This window comes from Temnothorax longispinosus, chromosome 5 (assembly GCF_030848805.1).
Source record: "Temnothorax longispinosus isolate EJ_2023e chromosome 5, Tlon_JGU_v1, whole genome shotgun sequence".
NCBI classification, from domain to species: domain Eukaryota; kingdom Metazoa; phylum Arthropoda; class Insecta; order Hymenoptera; family Formicidae; genus Temnothorax; species Temnothorax longispinosus.
Window position 1 is genome coordinate 12,503,393 of NC_092362.1, and position 11,322 is coordinate 12,514,714.

The window sequence follows — 11,322 nt, forward strand, 5'->3', positions numbered from 1 at the left end:
AGCTCCGGAATTAAAATTATGTCGCGACATCATAAAAATTGAGACATCATAAAAATTCAGACATCATAAAAATTGAGACATCATAAAAATTGAGACATCATAAAAATTCAGACATCATAAAAATTGAGACATCATAAAAATTGAGACATCATAAAAATTCAGACATCATAAAAATTGAGACATCATAAAAATTGAATGAATTAAAATTTTGTCGAGACATCATAAAAATTGTATGAATTAAAATTATGTCGACATCATAAAAATTATATGAATTAAAATGATGTCGACATCATAAAAATTGAATGAATTAAAATTATGTCGAGACATCATAAAAATTGAATGAATTAAAATTATGTCGAGATGTCATAAAAATTGAAACATCATAAAAATTGAATAAATTAAAATTATGTCGAGACATCATAAAAATTGTATGAATTAAAATTATGTCGACACATCATAAAAATTCGGAATTATTTTTACGTAGCGACATAATTTTAATTTATTCAATTTTTATGATGTCGACAATTTTAATTCATACAATTTTTATGATGTCTCGACATAATTTTAATTCATACAATTTTTATTATATCTCGACATAATTTTAATTCATTCAATTTTTATGATGTCGACATCATTTTAATTCATACAATTTTTATGATGTCTCGACATAATTTTAATTCATCTAATTTTTATGATGTCCAGACATAATTTTAATTCGTGAAATTAAAATTATGTTAGGACATAAAAATAATTCCGAATTTTTATTATGTCCCGACATAATTTTAATTTATGCAATTTTTATTATGTTTGACATAAATTTAATTCATTAGTAAAAATCGCTATTTTTCTCAAGACAATTATTTTTTGAAACTTTTATATTGTATAAATTATTATTTATGCTATTGAAAAGTAAAACGGTGTGCCATGCAATTTTTATTATGTATATCAAATTTTAATTCGATGAATTAAAATTATGTCGTGACATCATAAAAATTGGTTGAATTAAAATGATATCGACACGTAAAAATAATTCCGAATTTTTATGATGTCTTGACATAATTTTAATTCATTGTAATTTTTCTTAAGACTATTATTTTTTGATCTTTTATATTGAATGGAATATTTATTATGCTATTAAAAAGTAAAACGGCTTGCATTAAAAAGTAAAACGGCTTGCCGTACAATTTTTATTATGTTCCGATATAATTTTAATTGGATGAATTACTATGATGTCGGAACATAATAAAAATTCGGAATTATTTTTATGTCCCGACATAATTTTAATTCGTCCAATTTTTATTATGTTCGACATAATTTAAAATCATTAGTAAGAATCGCTATTTTTCTTAGAACAATTATTTTTGGAAACTTTTATATTGTGTAGAATATTATTGATGCCATTAAAAAGTAAAACGGCGTGCCATAACTAGCGAAGCTTTTTACGTACCTTTCGAGACAGACGACACTCGACGTTTGATGTTAACCGTTGAAAAAACACCAAAGAAAAACCCTTAAACGTGGGTTCCTTCGAGACGGGACGCTACAATGTATAAAAACCTTACAGATCAACGCTCACGCTACACCAAACGTTAACGGTCGACCGTTCGGTTTACGAACAAGTTTACCGTTAACACTCACTTTAGATGTCGCACCGCAAACGTAACGGTGTTTTTCCATAAAGCGAAAAGCCGACGTAAAAGCGTGACAGACTTGTCAAGTCACGTACGCTCCACGTTGCGAAGATGACGCGCTCGCGAAGTTGTCTTTACGTTTTAAAGCGCGTCGTTCGTCACCACCGACGGGAACAACGTTTTAAAAGTCTTGTATATTTTTGTCGTACGACGATGGACGTCGCCGTCTTAACCTTCTACGACCGCGCGCGAACTTTGCCATACCGGCAAACTATCATGTTTGACAAACAGGACTTTCCTTTCTAGTTTGAAGTGCTGTTACGAAGAAGGAACGAAGTTTGAGTGACGACGGGAAGAAAAAGTTTAACAACGTCGTACGAACCGTGTCAGATTTTTTTTTTGCAGCACGGTTTTCGCGTACTGTTTTTGCAACGGTAAAGGTTGCGTTTCGAACTAACATGGGTAACGCGTTCTTTTAGAGACGCCACCTCTGCGGGCCTTAACCTTGACCGCGGTTGTCAAGGTCCGCCTCCTGACGGACCTTCAGAAGATTTTAGTCGGGGCGCGCTGTTTCGTAAAATCGTCGTAACAATGAAACGTTGAAAACGGTAGCAGTTCGTTTGAGTCGTGGAAGGCTGAACGAACTACGCGCGACGTCGAACGAGTTCACGCCGACACTTTTCACGCGACGTGAGGTTCACTCACACCCTCCCTGTTTTCGGGGGAGGTGCGGTAGCTCCGAACGAGTTCACGCTGGAGTTACGTGACGCGTTTCAAACACGTAACGACTGTTAAAGCGCGTCTGCTAACCTCGGTAGCGTAACGAACGCGCTTTAAACAGTCAACGACTTGTAAAGCGCGTCCGCTAACCTACGTCGTTTTCAAATTTTTTTGTTACGAACAAACGAGTTCACGCCGATACTTTTCACGCGAACCGAGGTTCACTCACACACCCCCCCTTGCTTTCGAGGGAGGTGTGGTAACTCTGAATGAGTTTACACCGAGGTTACGTGACGCGCTTTAAACACGTAACGACTGTTAAAGCGCGTCCGCTAACCTTGGTAGTTGGAGTGACGCGTTTTAAACACGTAACGCGTTGTAAAGCGCGTCCGCTAACCTACGTCGTTTCTAAACTTTTTTTGTTAAAAACAAACGAGTTCACACCGACACTTTTTACGCGAACCGAAGTTCACTCACATACCTTCCCTGTTTTCGGGAGAGGTGCGACAGCCTCGAACGAGTTCACGTCGGGGTTAGTTGACGCGCTTTAAACACGTAACGACTGTTAAAGCGCGTCCGCTAACCTCGGTAGCCGAGTGACGCGTTTTAAACACCTAACGCGTTGTAAAGCGTTTTTTTTCGAACGAGGACGCGTTTAAAGCGTCGCAGGTTACCGGAGAGCAAAAAGCAGAACGTTTTTCGGGGTGGTTTACTTTCGTTCGCTTGCGTGTTAGAAAACACGAACTGACACCGTTACGGCGCGTACACATCTCGGACTCTGCACATCGATTAAACGCACACGTTGCTCGTTACAGGCGTCGTTACAAGCGAAACGCCTTGCGTTACAATCGGCCGATGTCTTGAGCAGACGAGACCGGTGTCGTTCCTACCGGAAACTCGACGTTTCTTTCTCGAGGACGAGGTTTCTGCGAAACGTGCGAAGAAAACTTCACGACGTAAAGTCTGAACCGGTCGTCCGACGTAGATCGTCGCATTAAGATCGTCTTAAGTCTACCACGTGTCTTACTACTCGATCGTTTTAAAAATATCAAACGGATTAGACCCTACGACACGCGCGTTACTCTCGTGACCCCGCTGACACAAGTTTGGACGAGACGTCGACAACGTCGACTTTATCGAAATATTATACGTTTAAGTCCGAAGTTTCTGACGGCGTACGTTCGTTGCCATCGTTGAGCGTGCAGGAAAAGACGGTCAAAAGATGAGAAACGATTTTGGCTAACAAAGACGACACCGACTTTCGCAGACTCGTTCTCTCGCGTAACGACAGCACGCTTGAAACTTCGGACTTTCTTAAACGATCGTTCTTACTCGCACGTTGAACTTGTCAACGACTTGCGAGTCACAACGACGGTCGTTGACATACGTTCATACGATATCTACGGTGCGTACGCGTACGTTGTCACCGATAACGTTCCCACACGCAACACCCCGTCTCTTTTCGCCCGTAGCTTTCTAAGATGGTCTCTCTGTGTTCCCTTCCAACGTCCTTCACGGTGGGCGACAGTCGCGCTTTAAAACGAAGGTCTAAACCGTCGCTCGTACGCCTACCATGAAACGCTGCGTTTCTCGCCTTTGTAGCGTTGCGCTGCGACCAACGATCCAGGAAACTCTTCAACGCGGCACGCGCACACTGACCCTGGCGGTTCCGTTTTCCTTACCAAAACTATAAAAAATCAAGCGTTAACGCGTTACGTTTTTACACTCCCGACGCTCCGACGTTTCAACGTTCTTGAGACGATCTCGCGCGCGTTGTGTTTTGAAACTTTCTACAGATACCGAACTTTAATTATCGTTCAACGTAAATTTCTACTTCGGGTTCTCACGTTTTCAGTCTCGTCGTTTTAAAGAAACGTCGTAACGCAAAACAACGTCTCCGCGGTTTAACGCTTACTCACTTACAGCGTACTTCCGAACAGGAACATCGAAAGTTTTGCTCAACGAACGAAACGTGCACGACGAAACGGTAAGTTACGCGTCGGATTTTCACACGTGCCGCAACATCGTTAAACGACGGTTTCGTCGACGACGTTCTGTACATCTGACGATCTGACTCGTCTTTTTTTTCTACTTTTGAAAGTGTCGTCGAAATGGCAGATAAACGTACGCGTTATCGTACGCGAGACTCCAGATAAGACACAAGACACAGCAAGAACGTAAAAATACAAAAGACGATAAAAGCCCGTGTAGCACGTCACGACGCTTACTTCGGTTTGAACGAACGAAACTGTACGTTGCTTCGAAACTGTGCGTTGCGTTTTTACCTACCTTGCCACGTCCCCGAGAACTTACGCACGTTAAACTTGGTCCTTCTCGTTTTTCGTCCTGCGTTCTAGTAAACACTTAAAGACTTCAGTCGGTGCGACCAACGTCGTCGCGTACGTGTTAGGAAACGTTTCTCGCTCATCCCACAGCAAACGGTACGGTTCTTCTCTGCGTACTCCGCCTTTCCCACTGCGCGTTCCGCCACGGTTTGGCAGAGGCAAAGTCTCGCGTTTACCCTGTACGCCAAGCACCGTACGACGCCGTTGCTCACCGTGAAACACATCTTCCGTAGCGAATTTCTCCCGTAGTAGATCTCGCCGCTCGCGGAAGACGTTAAGAATGATCGGTCGCACGCGTTTTTTCTAAACGTCAAAACGTTACGACTTAGTACGAACGAGGTCTTTGGACATCTCGCGTGTGATGTTCTAACGTTACATTCTGTATAGATTCGAAAACACGTTTAACGCTCTATCGTCGTAAGAGAACGTACGCGTTAGTCAGAACCGTCCAAACGTTAAGTAAACGAACGTAAAGTTTCGTACGTATCGTTTGAAGCTACATGTCTACGACGTACGTCGTATATCGGCGCGAAAACGTAAACGAAGTTTCTCAAAATTCTTTTAAAAACATGATACATTTTTCCACGCAACAAACCTGTTTTAACGTAAACATGAGAGTGCTGGAGCGACGCCGGGGCCACGACTTAGCGTGACGTTTCAGTCTTGATCTCATCTTTTTTACCAGACTCGCGGCACTTGACGTGAAACGACACTCGAACGACACCACGATGTTCGTTCGCCGGAGACAGCCGAACGCCTGCGACAAAAATATTAACGACGCAAGCGAACGGTCGCGCAACGTAACGTTTTGTTGTAACAAAAAACGTTGAGCATCTATCAAAACGGAACGTACGCGTGCGCGAGACGTTTTAACACAAGATTCAGATACGAAACGAACAACAACGAACAGACGTACGCGTACGTAAAACGGTACGCTGCACGTACTAAATATTAGTTACAAGCTGTCTACCGTTTGTCTCGAGAGGAGACCGGGACTAAGCCGACAACGGGGCTACGTTGACACTAGGTTTTTTGCCACGTTAACGCTTGCGTAGAAACTTACCTTTCCTACTGTAACAGCGTCTTTCGGTACCACGCGTCGCAACGGACGTTGGTAACCATCTGAGTCCGAGTGTACGTTTTAACGCGCGCGAAGCGTTTTCGATAGTAAAAAGTATGTTTTCTGATCTCTCGAACGGTTTAGTCTTTCCGCGAGCTTTACTCTTGCGACGCTACCAGTAAGTACGTTTGCGAGGAACGTCACGGCTTTCGACGACGCCGCGACGAGTTTTCGCATCGTTTCAAACGTTATATATTTTTGGACGAACAAAAGTAAAAAACGACGTTCGGGGCTAAGTCGACAAGGGCTAAATCGACACGCTGTTTCCGTAGTTCCCACGAACTAACGATGCTTGTACAGCAGCCGCGGGTCCCGGACAACGGTGTGCGTACGTATACGCGCGACGTTACTTACCGAACGTGTTTTTCAGACCGGTTTAGATGAAACGACGTGAATGTTTAACACGTTTTGTTCTCCGTCTTTCCACGAACGATTTTACTTACGTCCGATGTTTTGTACTTTCTAATGACACAATAAACAACGGTATATTTAGTTTCAGACACGAAAAACGAACGTTCAACGCAACGTGTGTCGATCAGACAAAGTGTCAAGTTTACCCCGGCCGTTTTCACGTTGAAACGTTGTCTTCGCATCACTTTTCTTTTTCTGGCGGCAAAACAAAGCGACGTATAGCAAAACTTCCTGACGCACGTTTGTACCGGAAAAAACACTCTTTAAATATATATTCATGACGGTGCCTAAAACGTTTACAGAAATATTAAAACGTGCCTTTAAAAAAATAGTGTCGGCTTAGCCCCAGTCTCTATTCAGTCGTAACACATCTACGGCTATCTTACTACGGAAAGATAGCGTGTTGAGCACACTACGAGCATGAACGAACGTCGAAAAAAAAATCTTGGGTAAATGTTTACACGTAGGGCCTGACCTCCGCGGACCTTGACCTTGACATATATTGTCAAGATCACCCTCCTGAGTGACCTTCAGAAGGTTTTAGTCGGGGGTCGCTTCTTCGTAAAAAGTTCGAAACAAAAAAAGTTTCAAAAATATGGCAGTTCGTTTAAGTACTGAGAGGTCGAAACGACTACGCGTACGTTTTTCTTTAAAGCAGAGACGACTTTCGTTCGCGAGAAAGTCGCTGCTTTACCAAAACACAACATTTAAAGCAGTAACGTGTTGCGAACGTGAAGTCTTTTTGTTAAAGCAGAGATGACTTACCGGGGTTAGCGGACGCGCTTTAAACAGTTGAATATTTTTAAAGCGCGTCTGCTAACCCCGGTGGCATCTCGCCGCGTAACTTTCCACGCATGAAAAGTTCACGCCGACACTTTCCACGCAAACCGAGGTTCACCCACACCCCCCCTGCTTTCGGGGAGGTGCGGTAGCCCCGAACGGGTTTACGCCGGGGTTAGTTGACGCGTTTTAAACACGTAACGACTGTTAAAGCGCGTTACCTAACCTCGGTAGCGTAGTGACGCGCTTTAAACAGTTAAATATTTGTAAAGCGCGCCCGCTAACCTACGTCGTTTCCAAACTTTTTTTGTTAAAAACAAACGAGTTCACGTCGACACTTTTCACGCGAACCGAGCGTCACTTACACACCTTTCCTGCTTTCGGGGGAGGTGCGGTAGCCCCGAACGGGTGTACGCCGGGGTTAGTTGACGCGCTTTAAACACGTAACGACTGTTAAAGCGTGTCACCTAACCTCGGTAGCGTAGTGACGCGCTTTAAACAGTCAACGACTCGTAAAGCGCGTCTACTAACCTACGTCGTTTCCAAACTTTTTTTGTTACGAACTTTTTAACGACAAACGAGCGGCGGCTAAAACCTTCTAAAAATCACTCGGGGTCCGGACCTTGACAACATATACCAAGGTCCGTGAACGCGGTGAGGTCGCCAAACTTTTTTTTGTTACAAACTTATTACGAAAAAGCGATCCCCGACTAAAACCTTCTGAAGGTCACTCAAGAGGGTGACCTTGACAACATCGGTCAAGGTCAAGGTTCTCGGAGGTCAGGCCCTATGTGTAAACATTTACCAAATCTTGTCTCCCGGCATTCGTACAAGCGGGGACGGACATTTCCCACCAGCTTTTCTGGCCTCGTCTAGCTGTACTACGCTACTAGTCACGAGAAAGTTGCATAGACAAGAAGACGCGTTGCTCATGACCTCCACTGCAGTACGTCGCGGCCACGCCGTGCAGTTCTCGAGCTTTGACGCGCTACAACCGCGCGACGTGCACCACTTCAACGTGACTGTCTCGTCGTCGACGCCTTCTTCGAAATGCCTAACGGTCTTTTACACGACCAAGTTTAGCGGCGTACTTGCACGCAGCTAACGAAACTTTCGGATATCTGAAGCCGCGACGCGTAAAAACTGTTGGAAAAGAACGTTTGTAACGTAAAATCTTTCAAGATCGCAGTGTGCGCGGCAGAAGACGGAACGCGCTCCACCGCGTACGTGGCAGACGAGTTTACATTCTACTCTTCTTTCCGAAATATATCCGTTACTGTAGTCGTAACCAACGCCGACGGAAACAAGATCAACGGAGATACGGTGGACGGAAACGCTGAAACTTTGCGCGAGTAGACTTGTAGGCCAGTCATATTAGACTACGATAAGGGGGTAACCTTCCACGTACTCTTTTCAGGTTGCAACCACCATGACACGCTTTGCGTTAAGATGCTGTAAGTGGGAGTACGTTTGTTTCGCATACATACGGCGCCGTAAAAAGCTCGTAACGATATTATCAACAAAAAACGCACGTTTTTTTATTTTTTTTCAACGATCTCGAAAACTAAGCAAACGAGGGTAACTAACTATACGTACCTTTTTGTAGAGCGTAAACATATCTATAAGAATGATCTGAACAATATTTATCGTCAAGTCAGTCGTTTAGCTTGCACGCGCCGTTAAAGTCTAAAACTCGGATCTCGAAAACTCTCGCGTTCCGTGTTTTTTGATGTTGCGTCGGTGATTTTTTCAGTCCGTTAAACGGGACGTAAAACGTCCCAAAAAATCACACATTATCTAAGAACTACAAAAAATACTTTTCAGGGTGTAACCGATTTTTTAGACTTTTTATTTACGTTGTAGCTCGATAAGCAAAAAATTTTGATTTTTTGGACTACTCTTAGTTTTTCGCTGTTTTAAACTTTAACGGCGCGTGCAAGCTAAACGACTGACTTGACGACACATGTTGTTCAGATCATTCTTGTAGATACGTTTACACTCTACAAAAAAGATACGTATAGTTACGTACCCTATCTTGCTTAGTTTTCGAGATCGTTGAGAAAAAATAAAAAACGCGCGTTTTTTGTTGATAATATTGTTACGAACTTTTTAAGGCGCCGTACTTATGCGAAGCAAACGTACTCTCACTTACAGCACCTTAACGTAAAGCGCGTTATGATGGTTGCAACCTGAAAAGACGACGTGGAAGGTTCGATGTCTAATATGACTGGTCTCGTGTATTGTTAGAACGGCGACACGTTGTGCAAGAAACGAACGTTAACGTGTTGAGCAACGCAAACAGTTTACAATACTCGAACTACGCGTACAACGTACGTAAACGTAGAATATAAAAAGTATATTATAAAAGACTGAGAACATCGCCTACGTCGTTAGCACGAAAATAGACAGACGTCAAACGACGTCGTACGCCGCAAAGGCTCACCTCTCAAAGATCTTAACTGATAACTTAAGCGTCACGCGTCTTGGGATATATCGTCAGCATAAACAACGAGCACGTCGCAACGGGACGTAACGTGCAACGTAGAACAAAACGGCGTCGATGGCCGGACGCGTTACGAAGCGAGCTACAAAAAAAACGACTGACTATGCGGAGAGACTAGCGCCGTCTTGTGTTTTTCTGTGCTAGTTACGTTAAAACGATGTTCTCCAAGCTCTTCCGCGCCGTCGTTGCCGCGGCACTCGTGCGGCCGCGTACCCCACTCCGGTTTCACAGCTTGCTGGTCGTCTCGTTCAGAGATGTTCTTTTCTCGTGTTGGTCACTCCATCAACTTCTCGCATGCTACGAGCAGTGCTGATCGCACTAAAGAATCCTCCTCAGGTTCCGAACGCTTTGTCAGCACTCCTAAAATAGTACGGCGCATCCGTGTTTACAACGAAAACCACTTTCCGTCGTTCGCTCCGTAAACGCCGCTTCCTAGTACAAAGATGCTTTGTATACATCACGAACCGTGGATCGTTGCATTTTCCGACGTAGATCATCCGTAGTTAACAATGAAAGAACAACAGAAGTTTAGAGGGAACACTTCGCGACGTCAACGTTTCTTTCACGATGCTCCCGAAGTTTAGCGCGTGACGTGCAAGATCGCTTACAAGAACGCTACGCTAAAGAAAAAAAAATAGTACAATGGACACGAGAGACAACGTTAACGCGTCGCAACAATACCTTAGCATAGTCGGTCTGTGTACCACGTTTCCTGTGGAAAAAAAGTACTTCAGCGACGACAGTACTTCAGCAAAGCGTCTCGACGCTGGTGGTCCACAGAGCGTTGCAGATCAGTGCCAGCGGTCGCAACGTCTCGCCCTTATTCTTTAGAAACGCAAACTCGAACAAGCACATACGAAAGATGCCGAAATACATATGCGACATCGAATATTTCGTGTTCCGGTTTGTTCAAGTATGTTAGTTTTCATTTTATAAGCGACGGAAAACAGTACGTCACGATATGACTTTTCAACGAATGTATATTTATTTCATATGACATATTACAAACACGCGTTCAGTTACGCAAACTTTCGTCAAAAAACGCTCTACAAGCACTTTCGCGTCAAAAAACAAAACGTACCTCTTTCGATAACTTACTTGAAAAAATATATTTAGATGAACGAACGTTTTTACGTACGCACGCGTACGTCGAACGCAGTGTTCGGTATCTGTCGACGCTTTATATATATATGTATACCGTCCTGTCAGTGCGCTCCGCGACATTTTACACACGTTTGTCCAGTAACTTTGTCTTACTTCGTAGTTTCGACGCCGCATATTTCAAAGAAACGTAACGCGCGTTAAGACGCGACGATTTGAAAAAAATATATAAACATACATGTAAAGAAAACAGTTGCAAAAAACTTGCGACGTAAGATGTACGGTGTCGAGTACGAGAATACGACACGTGTGTTAAGGCACTGAAACTGTAAAAAACGCGTAAACCAACAGAAAGACGCAACGGGTTCAAAGCGAAGAAAAAAGACGGCACGGGTTTTATACTATACTACGTCAGACGTGACGTTAGTGCAAGACGACACTTGGGAAAACGACAGAAACGCGCCGCGGATCTTACGTAAACGTACAAACGTCGAAGGTCGACCGCGTTTCTTAACTCAAACTTCTTTTCAACAAAACGTATCTCTTTCGATAACTTGCGTGAAAAAATATATTTAGATAAACAAACGTTTTTAGTTACGCACGCACACGTCGAACGCAGTGTTCGGTATCTGTCGACGCTTTATATATATATGTATACCGTCCTGTCAGTGCGCTCCGCGACATTTTACACACGTCTGTCCAGTAACTTTG

The 11,322-nt window shown here is 43.4% G+C and overlaps 1 protein-coding gene across 1 annotated transcript in view; it reads left to right on the forward strand.

Annotated features, from left to right (window-relative positions):
- LOC139813476 (uncharacterized) overlaps positions 1-11,322 on the forward strand; it is a 396,598-nt gene that overhangs the window by 224,256 nt on the left and 161,020 nt on the right. The gene's annotated exons all lie outside the window — the stretch shown is intronic.